Consider the following 19,966-nt stretch of genomic DNA (forward strand, 5'->3'; position numbering starts at 1 on the left):
AGTATAACTGATGTCTGTATAAGAGGAGATTAGGACAGAGGCTTGGAGGGAAATGCATGAGAAGACAAGCAGCAGTCGAGGAGAGAGGCCTCAGAAGAAACTAACCCTTCTGACACCTTGATGTTGGACTTCTACAGCAAACTGATTCAGTTATATGTATGTATTTTAAAATTCTTTTCCATTATAGGTTATTATAAGATATTATAGTTCCCTGTGCTACACAGTAAGTCCTTGTTGTTTATCTTATATTTAAAAGTGTGTATCTATTAATCCTGTATTTCTAATTTATCCTTCCCCCCACTTACCCTTTTGGTAACCACTAGTTTGCTTCCTATGTCTGTGAGTCTGTTTTTAAATTAAGTAATTTTTATTACTTTTTAGATTCCACACATAAGTGATATCATATAATGTTTGTCTTTGTCTGACTTCACTCAGCGTGATGATTTCTAGGTTTATCCAAGCTGCCGCAAATGACATTATTTCCTTCTTTTTTATGGCTGAGTAATAGTGCATTGTATATCTTTATCCATTCATCTGCTGATGGACACTTAGATAGCTTCCATGTCGTAACTACTGTAAACAGTACTGCTATGAACATTGGGGTGCATGTATCTTTTTGAATCAGTTTTCATCTTTTCTAGCTATATGCCCAGGAACAGGATTGCTGGATCATATGGTAGCATTATTTTTATTTTTTTAAGGAAATTTCATACTGTTCTCCATAGTGGTTATGCAATTTTACATTCCCACCAGCAGAGTAAAAGGGTTCCCTTTTCTCCACACCCTCTCCAGCATTTATTACTTGTAGACTTTATTTATTTATTTATTTAGGGCTGCACCTGCTATATATGGAAGGTTTCCAGGCTAGGGGTCTAATCAGAGCTGCAGCTGCCAGCCTACACCAATAGAAAATTTGAGATTCAAGTCACATTTGCCACCTATACCACAGCTTGCGGCAATGCCAGATACTTAACCCACTGAGCAAGGCCAAGGATCAAACCCACATCATATAAGTCGGGTTCTTAACCCCCTGAGCCACAACAGGAATTCCTTGTTAGACTTTTTGATGATGGCCATTCTAACCAGTTTGAGGTGATACCTCATTGTAGTTTTGATTTGCATTTCTCTAATATTGAGCAATATTGAGCATATTTTCATGTGCCTGTTGGCCATCTGTATGTCTTCTTTGGAGAAAGGTCTATTTAGGTCTTCTGTCCATTTTTTGAATAAGTTGTTTGTTTTTTGATTTTGAGTTGTATGAGCTGTTTATGTATTTTGGAAATTAACTCCCTGTCTGTCACATCATTTGCAAGTATTTTCTCCCAGTCTGTAGGTTGTCTTTTAATTTTGTTGATGGTTTCCTTTGCTGGGCAAAAGTTTTTAAGTTTGATTACATCCCATTTGCTTATTTTTGCTTTTATTACTTTTGCCTTGGAAGACTAATCTAAGAAAATATTGCATATCTTTTAGGAAAGACACACACAACTTTTTGTGTAAATTGTTTATTTTCTCATTTCTTAGATTTCATATTTTTCCCAAGAGAGAGGCAGAAAATCATTAACTATATGATGGAGCTTTGAGCCCTAAATGGGAAATGGGCACTCAATCAAGGATTTCTTAAAGCATAGTCAAATAGTTTAACAGATATTTTGGATTCTGACAAGTGACACCAAAGCCCAAAACTTAATATTTACAGGAAATTTTTTTTTTCACTCAGCAATGTCCATATTATTTCTATTTCTGTTGCGGAAACACATGATCTTTAGCAACCTGAGTTTGCATACCAGCACTACTACTTGGTAGGTGGGAAGACTCTGCCAGGTAGGTCATTAGGCTCCAGAGCCTTATTTTTTCTCCTCTATAGAAGGGGAATTAAAATTCCTACTCTGGAGTTCCCATCTTGGCACAGTGGAAACGAATCTGACTAGGAACCATGAGGTTGTGGGTTTGCTCCCTGGCATCATTCAGTGAGTTAAGGATTCGGCATTGCCATGAGCTATGGTGTAGGTCTCAGATGTGGCTCGGATCTGGCATTGCTGTGGCTCTGGCGTAGGCCGGCAGCAACAGCTCCGATTAGACCCCTAGCCTGGGAAACTCCATGTGCCATGGGTGCGGCCCTAAAAAGACAAAAAAAAAAAAAAAAAAATTCTTATTCTGCAGGAATTGTGGGGTCAATGATATATAAATGACTGTCACAAGTGTCTGGCATATTGTGAGCATTCAAGAAATTGTATTATCATTCAATTCACTATATAATTGCTTATCTCTAATGTTCAATTGCCTTGTGGGCTTATTGTTTAGCCTCTCTTTTACTATTTTCTTTTTTATCACTTGATACATAGAATTGCTAGACTTTTGGTGACACAAAATTGCTACCATGGCATTTTTTTTGGCTACTATAAAGGAGCGCAGGTGAGAAAAAGGACAGAAAAGAAATACTAATTCTACATCAAATCATTCATTTATTTGTAGTAAGCATTTATTCATAGCAAATAACAAGTATATAAAGAGTCTATATTACTAGAGCAGCATGAGGTTTTCAAACCAAATTATGCATGTCAATGTTTTTCAGCTAAAGATCAGTAGGAACACATCTGTTGGGTTTATGACATTGCAGGGAAACAAACTGCACAAGGAAGAGGGGGTTAGAAAGGACTTGCAGGATTGGGGCTGGTGTTAGGTGGCACGGGCAAGGTAAGAAACAGGGTTTGTGTCTAGTTTGGAAACTGTCAGGAAGAGGAGCAAATCTATGATTGGTTATATTATTAAATCCTATCTAAGAAGAGGAAAGGCTAAGGCTGTAATTGAAAAAGAGCATCAGTCACTCAGATGAACAAAAATAGGGGGATGCTTGGTCCTTTCATGATTTGGACAATGCTCATGGTTTGTCCATGTTCAGACATGACACAGAGTGTGTTTTATGTCTTGATCCATCACAGTTAACAGAGGAACCTTATTTGAAGTTGATGTTCTGAGGAATTGTTTACATTGAACAGGAGAACTCATGATCTATCGGTAAGTGTTAGGCTGCTTCCTAGCAACCATGAAATGTAGCTGTGTCAGGCCAGTTTCCATATGTCAAGCTGCTTTTCTCATTCTTTTGTATTAACATGCTCTGTAACAGAATTTAGGTGCAGATGACAGGCACTGCTCTGTTTTGCGAGAATGGGATTCAATATAGGGAATTAGGTGCTTGCAAAATTGTTGGAATAATGGTTGTGGGCTTGGAATCCAGGAACAACTTCAAGAACCACCTCACTGAACTGGTCCTCCAGAGGAGCTGCTAACCACTTAACTTCCCACCTTGCTGATTGTAGCCATCACTACTCAAGTTGTTCACTCCAAGAATATATTAGTTTATGTGCTCTTCAGAGATCAGAAAGCCACTGCTGCAACTTGTAGCCTTGAAACTATGTCACATCTGTTAGGTGCATTTTAATTCATCCTCTTGGCTCTTACTATGCTGGGGACCAGAGCAAGGTACCTCTGCTACCTCTGCCATAGAACAACGCAATTCTTCTGCAGCCGCCTTAGCCAACAGAAGCAGCACCGGTTGTAAATATCCTAGTCTCTCTATCAGTTCCAAGTTCTAGATCTATGCAATCTGATTGCCTGATCAAATCACATCCAGAACTCTAGCTGCCAGGGAGTCTGGGTTAGTGTTTAGGTATTCCAGCCTCTGCAGCAGGAAGGACTAGTGAAAGGAGTTTGGAATAGATGTCAATTTCCAGACCAGGTTATTCATCACAAGCCCTAACAGTCAAAGAGCCTAACAGTAAAATTCTGACCCTGTTTAAGTCACATATTTGCTATGTGAAGTTAGAAAAGTATCATCACCTCTCTGGGTCTCAGTCTCCACAACCAAGTTAGAGTAGTTGATATGTAAGTTTCTTTCTGATTCTAGAATTCTGTGACTCTGTTATTAATTTTTTATTACTCAATGAATTTATTACATTTATAGTTGTACAATGATCATCACAATCCAATTTTATAGGATTTCCATCTCACATCCCAAGCACATCCCCCCCACCCCCCAAACAGTCTCCTTTGGAGACCATAAGTTTTTCAAAGTCTGTGAGTCAGTATCTGTTCTGCAAAGAAGTTCATTCTGTCCTTTTTTCAGGTTCCACATGTCAGTGAAAGCATTTGATGTTGGTGTCTCATTGTATGGCTGACTTCACGTAGCATGATAATTTCTAGGTCCATCCATGTTGCAAAAAATGCTGGTATTTCGTTCCTTTTAATGGCTGAATAATATTCCATTGTGTATATGTACAACACCTTCTTTACCCACTCCTCTGTCAATGGAAATTTAGGTTGTTTCCATGTCTTGGCTATTGTATATATAGTGCTGCAATGAACATCGGAGTACATGTGTCTTTGCGAGTCGTGGTTTTCTCTGGATAGATGCCCAGGAGTAGGATTGCTGGATCAAATGTAGTTCTATTTTGAGTTTTCTTAGGAATCTCCATACTGTTTTCCACAGTGGTTGCACCAATTTACAATCTCACCACCAGTGTACTAGGGTTCCTTTTTCTCCACACCCTCTCTAGCACTTATTGTTTGTAGACTTTTTGATGCTGGCCATTCTGGCTGGCGTAAGGTGGTACCTCATAGTGGTTTTTATTTGCATTTCTCTAATAATGAGTGTGTTTTTTGGTCATCCATATGTCTTCTTTGGAGAATTGTCTGTTTAGATCTTCTGCCCATTTTTTGATGGGGTTTTTTGTTTTTTTACTGCAGAAGGTGTTTATAAATTTTGAAGATTAATCCCTTGTCAGTTGATTCATTTGCAAAGATTTTCTCCCATTCTGTGGGTTGTCTGTTATTAATTTTTAAAAAATATTTTCTGAAGTTCCTGTTGTGGCTCAGTAGGTTAAGAACCTGACATAGGTTCCATAAGGATGTAGGTTCAATCCCTGGCCTTACTCAGTGTGTTAAGGATCCAGTGTTGCTTCAAGCTGCATCATAAGTCATGTATGGGGGCTCTGATCTGGTGTTGCTGTGGCTGTGGTGTAGGTTGGCAGCTGTAGCTCAGATTAGACTCCCACCCAGGAACTTCTATATGCCACAGGTACAGCTGTAAAAAGGAAAAACACAATTTTTTAAAGTATATTTATTTTGAAAAGTATTTTCTGTATTTTTAAACAGATTTCCCCCCCCCACCTTTATGCTCATTTTAGGATAGGAAGTCCTCCAAGATGGTTAGCCCAAGCGATTTTTATCTCCCAGTATTCTTACCATCCCATATTGACTAGGACTGGCCCATATAATTAGGACATTGTGGAAATAATAGTGTGGGACCTAGGGTTAAATCGTAAAAAAAATTTGCAGCTTCTACCTTTGCTCTTTATTGGACGACACACTGTGGTCATGGCCAGTTGTCGTGTCATGAGGATACTTAGCCAGCACTGTGAGGAGATCCAGGTAGTGATGTCTGAGGCCTCCTGACCACAACCAGCATGAAATTGTGGCCATATGAGTAGCTTTCTTGAGTGAGTGTCCAGCCTCAGTCAAGCCTTTGGGTAACTCTCACCCTGGCCAATATTTTGACTGCAACCTCCTGCAAATCTCTGACCCAGAGCTATCCTTCTAAGCCTCTCTCAAATGACTGACCCACAGAAACTGTGTGAGAAAATAAATATTTAATGCCATTTTAAGCCACTAAGTTCTGGAATAAACTATTATGCAGTAACAGACAATGAATATATTCTCCCATCAGTATGCAAAATAGCATAAGAATTACTGAATTTATTTCTTAATCTCCATCATCAAATTTAAGTTGCTCGCTCTCTTCTTTTTTCTTTTGGGCTATGCCTGTGGCATGCGGAAATTCCTAGGGCCAGGGCTCAAACCCATGCCATGGCAGCAACCCAAGCTACAACAGTGATAGTGTTGGATCCTTAACCCACTGAGCCACCAGGGAATTTCTGCTTATTCTTCTCTGACATAAAGCTGGTATCCTATGATATTATACCTCTAGGACATATTAGAAGCCAATAAGAAGTGTGTAAATCAGAATTAAAACTAAGTAATTATTTACAAAATGTACTAATGGGTAGACGGGAAAAGACTTTTTTTTTTTTTTTTTTTTTGCTTTTTAGAGCCACACATGCAGCATATGGATGTTCCTAGGCTAGGGGTCAAATCAAAGCTGCAGCTGCTGGCCTATACCACAGCCACAGCAATGTCAGATCCAAGCTTGCATCTACAATCTACACCACAGCTCATGGCAATGCCAGATCCTTAACCCACTGAGCAGACCGGGGTCAAACCCACATCCTAATGGATACTAGTCAGATTTGTTACCACTGAGCCACAGCCAGAACTCCTGACCTTATTGTCAATACACTAAATAGTAAATATTTTTTCAGTACCCATGATACTTCCCACAGAACTAGAACAAACAACCAAAAATTTATATGGAACCATAAAAGACCCAGAATTTCCAAAACAATCCTGAGGGGAAAAGACCAAGCAGGAAGCATAACTCTCCCAGACTCCAGAAAATATTACAAAACTACAGTAATCAAGACAGTGTGGGGGAGCTCTTATTGTGGCTCAGTGGTAATGAACATGACTAGGATCCATAATGATGTGGGTCTGATCCCTGGCCTAGCTCAGTGGGTTAAGAATCCAGCATTTATATGAGTTGTGGTGTGGGTCATAGATGTGGCTCGGATCTGGCATTACTGTGGCTGTGACATAGGCCAGCAGCTGTAGCTCTCATTTGACCCCTAGCCTGGGAACTTCCATATGCCTCAGGTGTGGCCATCAAAAGACAAAAAAAAAAAAAGAAAAGAAAAAAAGAAAGAAGACAGTGTTGTACTGGTATAAAAACAGCCATACAGACCAATGGAACAGAATAGAGAACCCAGAAATAAACCCAGACACCTACGGTCAATTAATCTTTGACAAAGGAGGCAAGAATATAAAATGGGAAAAAGACAGTCTCTTCAGCAAGTGATGTTGGCAAAACTGGACACCTGCATGTAAATCAATAAAACTAGAACACACCCTCACACCATGCACAAAAATAAACTGAAAATGGCTTAAAGACTTAAACATAAGACAAGACACCATAAAACTCCTAGAAGAGAACATAAGCAAAACATTCCTTGACATCAACCATACAAATATTTTCAAAGGTCAGTCCCCCAAAGCAATAGAAGTAAAAACAAAAATAAAGCAATGGGACCTAATGGAACTTAAAAGCTTTTGCACAGCAAAGGAAACCATACAAAAAACAAAAACAAAACCTATGGAATGGGAGAAAATAGTTTCAAACGATCCAACCAACAAGGGCCTAATCTCCAAAATACACAAACAACTCATACAATGCAACAGGAAAAAATACTAACAACTCAGATGAAAAATGGGGAGAAAACCTAAATAGACATTTCTCCAAAGAAGACATATAGATGGCCAACAGGCACATGAAAAAATGCTCAACATCACTAATTATCGGAGAAATCCAAGTAAAAACTACAAATGAGGTACCACTTCACACTGGTCAGAATGGCCATCATTAGTAAGTCTACAAATAACAAATCCTGGGGAGGGAGGGTGTGTAGAAAAGGGAACCCTCCTACACTGTTGGTGGGAACAGAAATTGGTACAACCACGATAGAAAACAGTATGGAGGTACCTCAGAAAACTAAATATAAAACTACCATATGACCCAGCAATCTGACTCCTGGGCATATATCCAGACAAAATTTTCATTGAAAAAGATACATGCACCCCTATTGTCATTGCAGCAGTATTCACAATACCCAAGACATGGAAACAACCTAAATGTCCATCAACAGATGAATGGATTAAGAAGATCCATTGTGTACATATACACAAAGGAATACTCCTCAGCCATAAAAAAAGAACAAAATAACACCATCTGCAGCAACATGGATAGAACTAGAGACTAATACTAAGCAAAGTCAGAAAGAGAAAGACATATACCATACGATATCACTTATATCTGGAATCTAATATATGGCACAAATGAACCTATCTACAGAAAAGAAACAAATTCATGGACTTGGTCAACAGACTTGTGGTAGCCAAGAGGGAAGGGGAGGGAATAGGAGGGACTAGGAGTTTGGGATTAGTAGATGCAAACTATTGCCTTTGGAATGGATAAGCAATGAGACCCTGCTGTATAGCACAAGGAATTATATCTAATCACTTGTGATGGAACATGATGTAGGATAATGTAAAAAAAAGAATGTATTTAAATGTATAACTGGGTCACTTTGCTGTATTGACAGAACACTATAAATCAACTATAATAAAAATTTAAATAAAAAAATATTTTTTCAGGCAAAATGCCAGCACTTGAAACTTATCACAGGGCTAATATATTCTTTGAAAATAAAGCTAATGAAAACATAACAAATAGTTAAGATGACTTTTTCACAGCCATCCCAGTCAACTCTACAAATGACTTTTATTAATGAAGGAACTATGCTGTGTCTGTAGGTTAAAAAACATTCCAATACATTAATGAAACATAAAAGTTGCCTATTATTGAATTATTTTTTATTTTAATCTTAAAGGTAAAGAAACTAATTTCTTGCTGTGTTTGATGGCATAAAGTTTCACTGATCAAAGAATGTTCCAACAAAACTTACTTTCTATTTTCACTGTTTGATTTTAATTCAGGTTCTTTTCTGAATTTTGCATCCATGTCTGGTAAGAACATAATTTCTTAGAGCAATAATCTTCTGCTTATTATTAAAAATAAGAGTGCATGAGTTCTGGAGAATATATTAACCAGAAGTCTGAGTAACAAGTGCCACAAACCTTGAATAAATCAGCTTGAACAAAAAGAGGAATTTACTAGACAGTCATGGCAGTCTCCTGGAATTCAAGTCACAGCCAGGTCCTGATAGAGCTGGAGCCTGGGGCATGGATGGAGCCAGGACTGGAAAGCAGCCAGCTCTCCCTCCTAGGCTCATCTCTGCTTTCTCTGGGTGCCAGCTTTGTCTTGTGGCAGACTGGCTTTCTTTTTGTTGTGGAAAACACAGTTGTTGGCAGCTGCCAAGTTTTATATTTTTCAGCATCAGTCACTGGAGACTTGCTCCCTGGTCTCTAACACAAGTTTCAGCAAACTCCAGTTAGGATTAGGGTCATGATGTTCAACGTGGCTGCTCTAATGGTGGGTGTGGAGGAAGGGAGGTGGCTGGCTGGAAATGCAATGCAATACGCACGCCCCCTGCATTAGATTGCTAGAGCTGCTATAACCAAGCACCGCAAACTAGGAGGCTTAAACATCAGAAATTGATTGTCTCACAGTTCTGAAGTCTGAGATAATGGTGTCGGCAGATTTGGTATTTTCTGAGGGCTCTGAGAGAGAATCTCTTCCAGACCCCTTTCCAACTTTCAGTAGTTTTGTGACAGCCTTTGGCATCTCTTGGCTTGTAGAAGTATCACCCTAACTCTCTGTGTGTGCTCTGTGTCCAAATTTCCCCTTTTATTATTTTTTTGTTATTATTTTTATTTTATTGTATTGTATTGTCTTTTGCCTTTTCTAGCGCTGCTTCCCGAGGCATATGGAGATTCACAGGCTAGGGGTCTAATCGGAGCTGTGGCCACCGGCCTACACCAGAGCCACAGGAACTCAGGATCCGAGCCACATCTGTGACCTACACCACAGCTCACAGCAACACCAGATCCTTAACCCACTGAGCAAGGCCAGGGATCGAACCTGCAACTTCATGGTTCCTAGTCGGATTCGTTAACCACTGAGCCACAACAGGAACTCCCAAATTTCCCTTTTTAATATGGACACCAGTGATCTTGGATGAGGGGCCACCCTAATGGTATGACCTCCTCTTAACTCATTTCATCTGTAGTGACCCTTTCCTGCAAAAGGTCACATTCTGAAGAACTGGATTTAGGACTTTCCTGGGGAGGGAGGGAGCATTATTTAACCTATAACATTCCATTTAGGGCAGCACTTCATGTACAGAATATCAAGAGACCAAAAAACAGAAGCAAGAAGCAGGGACATGGAGAAATAAACCTAGAATTATGAAACCTTCTGGATTTCATCCTCCAAGAGAGGAAGTAAGTAACAAACCTACACCCAGAGAAGGAAGTGGAGAATGTTTTTGTGGTGATGAGGTAAGGTTAGACTGGTAGGGATATAGATTAGTATGGAATACCTCATGGCTATAGTGACTCACTGAACATATCAACCTGCACGGATGGTCCCATTTTCTTTCTCAGGCTCACCAATCCTTCAGACTTCCAGTTGCCCAGGGTCAGGGGGACCATGGGGCGTCAGTGGAAACAAGCAGAATAAAGAGCTCCACTTCTTCTGCTGTCCAGTGAACCTAAACAGGATTGGACAGTAGGAAGAGTTTGGGAAGAAGATGAAAGGCAGGTGCAGTGCCCTGCTTTCCCCTCCTACTTCTATGGGGTTCAGGGAAAGGCTTGCAGTTTGGAGTTGAAGGGTGGGGAGTAACCCTTTGCCCAATTTCCTGCCTGTCTGGTTGTAGGTGCTCCAGCTCCACTGAATACTTGGAAGGCAGCAGAGGTAGCAGCAAGCAGTTTCTGGGGGCCAAGATAGCAGAGATTGTCAGTGTCCCGTTCTGCTACCCATCTCCTTGTGCTCCCCATCCCAGGAGAAGGGAGGTGAGTGTGCACAGCAGCAGTACTAGTGGGTGTGGACCAGGCACATGTCATAAGGGCCCCTGGTAACCTAGCTCTACCCCAAGGCAGGGCAGGGGCAGAGGCTTTCACTGACTGCATTTTTTTTTTTCTTTTTGGTCTTTTTGCCTTTTCTAGGACTGCTCCGTGGCATATGGACATTCCCAGACTAGGGGTCTAATTGGAACTGTAGCCACCGGCCTACGCCAGAGCCACAGCAATGTGGGATCCGAGCCACATCTGTGATCTACACCACAGCTCATGGCAACGCCGGATCCTTAACCCACTGGGCAAGGCCAGGGATCGAACCCAAGACCTCATGGTTCCTAGTCAGATCCATTAACCACTGCGCCACGAAAGGAACTCCCACTGACTGCACTTTTAATCAGAAGAGGCAGTGAAGGTACTGAAGTGAGATAAACTCTGTACCTGAAATTATTGTAAGTCAACAGGATTAAAGTTTCCCTGTCAAAGTAGAAGATCAGAATCAGACATGATTGATTACAAAATTCGATGACAGAGGTGAGTATGTAAAAATGAATCTTATTTGATTATATTGTCATTATTTATCACTTACTATGTGCCATGAAATAGCCTGGGCACATTAATTTGCACAACACATCAGTGGGTCTCACTATTACTATTCCCACATTATAGTTAAAAAGACTAAGTTCTGGAGTTCCCATCATGGTGCAGTGGTTAACGAATCCGACTAGGAACCATGAGGTTGCAGGTTCGATCCCTGCCCTTGCTCAGTGGGTTGACGATCCGGTGTTGCCGTGAGCTGTGGTGTAGGTTGCAGACGCGCTCGGATCCCGCGTTGCAGTGGCTCTGGCGTAGGCTGGCAGCTACAGCTCCGATTAGACCCCTAGCCTGGGAACCTCCATGTGCCACGAGAGCAGCCCAAGAAATGGCAAAAAGACAAAAAAATAAAAATAAAAAAGACTAAGTTCTAGGAGTTCTCCCTGTGGCTCAGTGGTAATAAACCCAACTAGTAACCATGAGGTACAGGTTCAATCCTTGGCTCCATTCAGTGGGTTGAGGATTTGGCATCACTGTGAGCTGTGTCCACTGTAGGTCAGGGACATGGCTTAGATCCCGTGTTGCTGTGGCTGTGGTGTAGGCTGGCAGCTACAGCTCCAATTCAACCCCTAGCCTGGGAACTTCCATATGTCACAAGTGTGGCCCTAAAAAGCAAAGCAAAACAAACAAACCAAAAAAAACACTGGTCTACAGAAGTTGAGAAACGGCATGGTATGTGAGTTATTATCTTAATAAAGCTATTACAAAATAAAGTAAAATGAAACAAGTCTGCTTGATAATAAAGCCTATGTACCATATATCATAGGAAATACCTTGCTTAGGTGGGGCTGTTACTGGTAGCAAAAAAAGTGGATCATTCTTGTTTGCATTTTTCTTGTTTAGGAGAGTGTAACTTATCACAAACAGAGATTTATTAATTTGGTTATAAATTCCAAAGCCAGGGTCTGAGAAAACAAAGTGATATAAGTTCTGTCTTCCTGTATTCTTGGTGATGTGTCTTCCATGGGGTCATATTGTCCCTTCAGAGCACAAAGGCCAGACCAAAGCTGGCTTTGTTTATGATGGAAAGGGCAAAAGTCACTATCTTTTTGGAATTTCATTATGTATTTATTTATTTATTTATCTATATTTTTTCTTTTTATGGCCATACCTGCAGCATATGGAAGGAAGCTCCTGGGCTAAGTGTTGAAGTGGAGCTGCAGCTGTGGGCCTATGCCACAGCCACAGCAACTTGGGATCAGAGCCACATCTACAACCTATGCCACAGCTTTTGGCAACACCAGATCCTTAACCCATTGAGCAAGACCAGAGATTGAACCTGCATCCTCAAGGACACTACATTGAATTCTTAACCCGCTGAGCCACAGTGGGAACTCCCTCTTTTTGGACATTATTTAGATTCACCACTTTTTGAAACTACGCTGTATGTGATTTTGATGAAATCTTTTTTTTTTTTTTTTTTTTTTTTTTTTTTTTGCTTTTTAGGGCTGCAATCAAGGCATATGGAGGTTCCCAGCTAGGGGTCTTATTGGAGCTACAGCGGTCGGCCTACGCCACAGCCACGGCAACACCAGATCCAAGCCAAGTCTGCCACCTACACCACAGCTCATGGCAACGCTGGATCCTTAACCCACTGAGCAAGGCCTGAGATAGAACCTGCAACTTCATGGTTACTAGTTGGATTCGTTTCCGTTCCACCACAACGGACACTCCAGCTTTGATGAAATCTTAATTTACTCCTAAGTTGAAGCCACCAGCACCTCTCTGAAGATGGAATCATCAAATATACTAGGAGAATTCATTCTGTTTTCATATGCCACTAAAAGCAAATAAATTATTATTTTGTACAATTTATGAGAAAATGCTCATACTGATTTTTTCTAAGTCTTCTGTAAATTCACAAGCATGATGACTCCTTTGTTTCATAATTTATGGTAATGTATTCAAGTTGTACCTCATTTTCTAACATATTCTCTTAGAGAGATTACTTGACCTGGGCTATCAAAATAGCTATTTGTTGAAATGACCAATTTGAAAACCTTATGAAAATTTTGTTCAGATGCCATGAGAGCAGTGAGGGTGGTATTTCAAAAGTCTTTAAATTATCTCAGATGATGTGATAAGGAAAATAACATCCTAACTGCCAAAGCAAAGTCATATATTGGGATGAAGTCAATTACATATACAATGGATTCCTTTCTCTTGAAAGCCATGGTCTGGACACGTTTCAGTAACTTTCTTCTTGAGACATAAGCACTGAACCACAGAGAAACCATGAGGCCTGTGATTCTGCAGGGGGCACTTTGAAACCGCGGGCTTGCTGCCATAGAAGGTCGCCAAGGGTACTGAGTAAAATGAAGAATGCAAATTGCCCAATAATGCATAGTGTAGACCATTCACAAGAGGAAAACAGATATGATAGGGTATATTATGATTTGATACTATATTACATTATAAACATAGAAAGACATTTCTGAAAAGACCCAAAAGAAGTTCATAGTTGTTCCTTTGGGGAAGAATAAATTGGGAATGATGGTGTCTTTTACATATTATGGTTAAAAAGATTTTGTGGGAAAGATATTAGGAATATTTAAATTAGGAGTTCCCATTGTGGCTTAGCAGGTTAAGGACACAGTGTCCATGAGGATGAAGGTTTGAGCCCTGGCCTTGCTCAGTAGGTTAAGGATCCAGTGTTGCTGGAAGCTGCCAGCATAGGTCACAGATGAAGCTCGGATCTGGTGTTGCCATGGCTGTGGCATAAGCCTGCAGCTACAGCTTCAATTCTATGCTTAGCCTGAGAACTTCCATATGCCACAGGAGTGGCTATAAAAAGAAAAAAATTAACAAGAAAATAAAATAAAAATCAAACAAAAATGGTGAGTTTCCTCTTCATAAAGGACAACAGGCCAGGGGTGCTGGGTTTTTCTCTTAGAAGTAGACCCAGCAGCCATCACTTGCTGACCCACTAGCAATTAGCTGACTGCTCTGTGTCTGAACATCATCAGGTGCTGGCTGATCCCAACTGTCCCTCTGTATCATCCACTGAGCCACCAGGAGATGACAGCACACTGCATTCCCTCCTTATCTGTCTACCTTTCTGACACAGTAATGACAGCCCATATAAAAGACTAATAGGATGATGGTGGTAGCTATTGTTACAGAATGTGCATCATAGCATTTCGGTAGATAGTTCAGTTCACTAAAAAAAAAAAAAAATCACAGATAAGAAAAGATTTTTAATTCAAAAGAGAGAATATTATAGTCTTCAGTGTTGTGATAACCAATAACAAAAAGCACTTTTTGGAAAAGTTGTTTTGACCTCCTTCTGAACCCACCTTCCTGCTGATGTGGAATACTGAAAAACATGAATTCTAGACTTGTAGAATGCTGTTTGATTTACTTTACTTCACTGTCTAAAATGTATGCCTTTATTATGTTTTAAACTGCATATTCATGTGGGAAAAGAAACATCTGTTTTCTAGACACTCTAAACTTTCCTTTAAATGCCAGTTCATCCTTGATATTCCACCACCTTCCAGCTGTAGATTTTATCTGCTTGTGCAGAATAGTGAACAATGGCATATTAAAAAAAAAATCAATGCTGATGGGTTCCAACATTGAATAAAAATAGGGGTATTTCCGGTGAAAGGTTTCAAAGGTATCAAAAATAACACTTGATTTTGTGTTATTAAAAATAGAGTATGAGTTCCCTTGTGGTGCAGCAGGTTAAGGATCTGGTATTGCCACTACAGTAGCTTGGGTCACCGCTGTGGCACAAATTAGATCCCTGGCTTAGGAATTTCTGTATGCTGTGGGTGTGACCAAAAAAATTTTTTTAATAGAATATAAAATTTTGAAAAATTTAGAAAAGTATCAGAATAAGCTGCAAAGTAAATATATCTACAAGCAAATATATGTCAATTGTATCTCCTTGTCAGGATGCTTTGCTCTTCTCTGTCTGGTTTCTCAGATGTGACAGGTCCACAGGACAGGCCACCCTTCCAAACTACAACAGAAAAAAATCTGGATTCTGGAGATAGGGCCTCATTTCTACAATTCTATCCCTTAAGAATGCTGGGTTTTTTCCCCCATTTTAAAAAGTTTTATTGAACTATAGTCGGTTTACAATGTTGTGATAATAAGAATGCTGTGTTAGCATTCCTGTCGTGGCTCAGAGGTATCCAAAAGGTCCAACTAGTATCCAAAAGGTAGTGGGTTCAATTCCTGGGTTAAGGATCTGGTGTTGCTGTGAGCTGTGATGTAAGTCTCAGAGGCAGCTTGGATCCCATGTTGCTATGGCTGTGGTGTCGGCCAGCAGATACAGCTCTGATTCAACCCCTAGCCTCGGAACTTCCATATGTCATGGGTGTGGCCCTAAAAAGACCAAAAAAAAAAAAAAAAAAAAAGAATGCTATGTTCATTCCTACTCTGGGCCCTTTGCACTTGCTCTTCATTCTGCTTGGGATGCTCTTTGCTAAGATAGGTGGCTGCCTTTGTTTCACCATTTAGGTCTGTGATAGGTAGGGTAATGGCCCCCAGGTATGCCCACATGTAATCCTCATGTCCTGTGACTATATGACCTTATATGGCATGAGGGATTTTGCAGATGTCATTAAGGATCTAGAGATATGAAGTTTATCTTGGACTGTTTTAGTGGGTCCAATATAATCACAAGGGTTCTTATAAGTATAAGGAGACAGGAGAGTGAGTGTCACAATCAGAGATTTGAAGATGCTACTCTGCTGTCTGCTGGCTTTGAAGCTGCAGGATGAGGCCACAGGGAAGCAATGCAGGTAGCTTCTAAAAGCTGGGAAAGGCAAGGAAACTAGAGCCTTTAAAAGGAATGCTGCCCTGCTGATAACTTGGTTTTACCCTTGTAAGATATGTGTTAGACTTCTGACCTACAGAATCATGAGATAATAAATTTGTGTTGTTATTTTAAGTTATTAAGTTACTGATAATTTGTTACAGCAGCAATAGCAAACTAATACAAAGTCTTAACTCAAATGTCACCTTTTATCCATTTATTTATGTATTTATTTAGTCTTTTGTCTTTTGAGGGCCTCGCCCACGGCATATGGAGGTTCCCAGGCTAGGGGTTGAATCAGAGCTACAGCCTTGGGCCTACACCACAGCCACAGCAATGTTAGATCTAAGCCGTGTCTGTGACCTATACCACAACTCATGGCAACAATGGCTCCTTAACCCACTGAGAGAGGCCAGGGATTGAACCTGAAATCTCATGGTTCCTAGTTGGATTTGCTTCCACTGTGCCACAACAGGAACTCCTTGAATGTCACCTTTCAGAGGGAACTTCTTCATACTAGTCATGCTTTACCACATTATCCTCTTTTAGCCTCTTCATAGTATTTGTCAGTACTTGAAAATATTTTAGATAATACGCACTTCGGTACTTGAAAATATTTTAGATAATAAGCACATTAAAAACACTTTTTCCTTCTATTAACATGTGAACTCCACAGAGATAGCACTTGCTTACCACTGTAGCCCCAGCATCTCGAAGAACATCTGGCACATTATAGGTGCTTAAGAAAATGTATAATGCTTCCTCCTTTATAGTTATTCTTCTGCCTCCTCTTCTTTTTCTAGAGTATTCCTGCGGGAAGAGAGAGAAAAAATGTCTTTCTAAATGTTTGTGTTTATTGCAAAACAAACCATTTGGAGCCATTTCTAAACACTGGGTGGGAGTGAAAGTTCTCCTGAACTCCTCCTCTCTCTCCTGCTTGTCTTTCTTCCCAAGGTTGGAAATGAGTCAGGCTTAGCAAGTAATTCCAGAATTTTACCAGATTGTTCAAGTCAAGAGAGAGGCTGAAACTTCAAGATTCAGATCTCTGGTAAATTTCCTGAAGGATATATAACTTGGTCCCAAGCTTGATATACTTCCCGACATATTATCATTCATTCATGACTTATTGGAAACCCTCTGTAGGCATGTGCAGCGGAAGAGGTTGGTGGGTGGGGTGAGTGAGGCATTTGTCAAATGGCTGTACTTGGTCACTGCAAACTTGTTCACCCTCATCTTCACCCACTCCCCTCCATGCAGATATGTTCTTGGCTCCATAGAGTCCTTGCTACTCCCTGGAAATACCATGATTTCATGCCCTTGTCTTCCCCATGTAGTGTCTGAGCCTGGAAGGTCTGTCTCCCTGTCCACACGGCAACCTCATGGTCTCCCTTCAGAGACATAGTTCCTCTTCTATTCCCAGCCACATCTCCCCTGGGTAACCTGTATTGACTAACAGTACAACAGAGGTACACAGTCATTACTGACCGCCTTGTGCAGGAACACTGTCTGGTGCACTCTAGAACCCCTAATGCTCAGCACAGGGACTGACACGCTTATTTGCTGGAGGAAGCAATCCTTGTCTTGTACTAGACAGGGCCAGGGCTATTCATCATTCATCTCTGTATCTTAGAAAAGTGAGTGGTCCAGAGCGTACTGAATACATGTTTAATGACTAGACTTGAGCTAAATGGCATGAGTGGTAGAAACTGCTATTCTTAGCTTGTAAGATTTTCAGTTGGGCCTTAGCTATCTAAAACATTTCTCAGCTTTACAGCTAGCTATGGCCAAATAATCAAGTTTTAGCCAGTGAAATGTAAGTGGAAGTGTCATATGGCAGCTTCTAGGAATCTTCATCAAGGGAAGGATGACATATGCCCTATGACTCTTCTTTGGGTCCTGGCTCCTATTCTCCTGTCTGGAGCATGAGTGCCTCTAGTCCTGCAGTGCCAGATTCCCAGTGCAGTATCCTGAGGCTAGTAATAGCAGCATATTGTTAACACCCCTGGACTGGAACAAAAGAAATGAAAGGTTGTTGGCATCTGAAAGAAGAGGGTTGTGTGGAGAGGGCTGTTCATCAGAAGCCATATCAGGGAGAGAATCAGTTAGCCTGCAGGGAGATAGCTAAGGGAATAAATAGATATTTGATTTTGCTTTCTTCCATCCTCAAGTCAATGTTCTCCATAAACTGAACCAACTGGAAATTTTAAGGCAAAGGAGCCCGTTGATGTGGGTACATCCAAGAGCACAGCAGATGGAGAAGGATGGAGAGTGAAGTTAGATCAGTAAACAGATATTCAGCACTTTTGGATATACATATTTTCTCATTTTTAAAATAAGGGAATAGGATTTTTAAAAATCTCTACTATTCTTTCTTGTTGTTATATTCAAAGTGGACTTTCTACATTAATTGGTTTCACTTTCTCAGGCCTTTATGTCAAGGCTACGGGATAACTACAGTCAGGAACTCTAGAATATCAGATATTATAAACCAGTGTTTCAACTCAAAATCTTATTAGTTAGTGACTTATTAGTTAGTGAAGTAAAAGTTCAGAAACAGATCCACATACCTATGAACAATTGATTTTTATCACAAAAGTAGCACTGCAGATCAGTGGCAAAAGGATAGTCTTTGTAATAAATCATGTTGGATCAATTGTATATCTTTATGAAAAAAAAATATTAACCTGTACTCTATACACAATTCCATATGGACTATTGACCTAAATGTAAAACAAAACAAAATAAACAAAAAATAAAACTTCTAAAGAAAACATAGGAGAATATCTTCATGATGTTACTGTAGAGCAAGAGTGTGGATAAAAGATTTGTACAGCATTTCCCAAAAGAGGCATATTCATAATTCTTTTGTTGTTGTTGTTGTTGTTGTTGTTGTTTTAGGGCCACAACCACGGCATATGGAGGTTCCCAGTTTAGGGGTCAAATCGGAGCTGTAGCCACCTGCCTACACCACAGCCACAGCAATGCCAGATCTGAGCTTTGTCTGCAACCTACACCACAGCTCACAGCAACACCCGATCCTTAACCCACTGAGCAAGGCCAGGGATTGAACCTGCGTCCTCATGGATATTAGTCAGATTTGTTTCCACTAAGCCACGATGGGAACTCCAAAAGAGGCATATTCAAATGGTCCATAAACACAAGAGAAGGGTTCATCTTCATCAGGTAGTACCAGAATGGCTAACATGACAAAGTTATGCAATGACAATTTCACAATTCTCATTACATACTGACAATACAAGTGCTGGTAAAGATGTGAAGTAAACGGAACTCTTATATACTGCTAGTGAGTGTGGAAATTGCTACCATCACTTTGGAAAACTGTTTTCTAGTATCTACTAAAGTTGATCATACACGAATCCCATGACCCAGAACTACTAGGTATATCCACAAAAGAAATGCATGCATATGTTCACCTAAAGATATATATACTCAAGAATATTCATAGCAGTATTATCTTTAAGAGCCAACAACTTAAAACCACCCAAATGGAAATCAAAGGTAAAATGGATACATGACTGGTGGTATATTTATATAATGAATGCAAAGCAATAAAAATGAATAATTGTGACTTGGAGCAACAAGGTTGAATCTCATGAAAAGAATACAGAAACATAAATGCTGAATGATTACATTTATACATATATTTTAAACACAGACAAAGTCGTAATCAATGGTGTCAGAAAGCAAGGATATGCTTTCCTTTTGAAGGGATATAGGAACTAGGTAGGGCATGAGGGCAACTAGTGGAGACTGATAAATTTTTGTTTCTTGATCTTGGTCATGATTCTATATTCACTTATGAAAGCTCTTTAAGCTAATTCATGTTTAGTTCTGTAAACAGAGACTTACTGACTCAAATAAGTAAATGTTATCACTGAGTTTAAAAGTTATTTATTCTTTTAAATAAAAGCTGGGGCAGGAACCAAACACCAGCCCTTTGCT

The 19,966-nt window shown here is 40.1% G+C and overlaps 1 long non-coding RNA gene across 17 annotated transcripts in view; it reads right to left on the reverse strand.

Moving 5' to 3' along the window:
* LOC146395551 (uncharacterized) overlaps nucleotides 1-19,966 on the reverse strand; it is a 178,050-nt gene that overhangs the window by 102,015 nt on the left and 56,069 nt on the right. For 12 of the 17 annotated variants that reach the window (XR_014831320.1, XR_014831317.1, XR_014831315.1 and 9 more), the window contains one exon: nucleotides 16,697-16,813. This is a non-coding gene — a long non-coding RNA (uncharacterized LOC146395551). Of the gene's footprint in view, nucleotides 1-10,166; nucleotides 10,338-16,696; nucleotides 16,814-19,966 lie in introns of all 17 variants that reach the window. The other 5 variants (XR_014831311.1, XR_014831313.1, XR_014831325.1 and 2 more) reach the window with 3 other exon arrangements.

The sequence above is a fragment of the Sus scrofa genome, chromosome 16 (assembly GCF_054392235.1).
Source record: "Sus scrofa isolate SSC_HxYL_T2T_F1_AM1 chromosome 16, Sscrofa_HxYL_maternal_Yorkshire_Landrace_v2.0, whole genome shotgun sequence".
NCBI lineage: Eukaryota > Metazoa > Chordata > Mammalia > Artiodactyla > Suidae > Sus > Sus scrofa.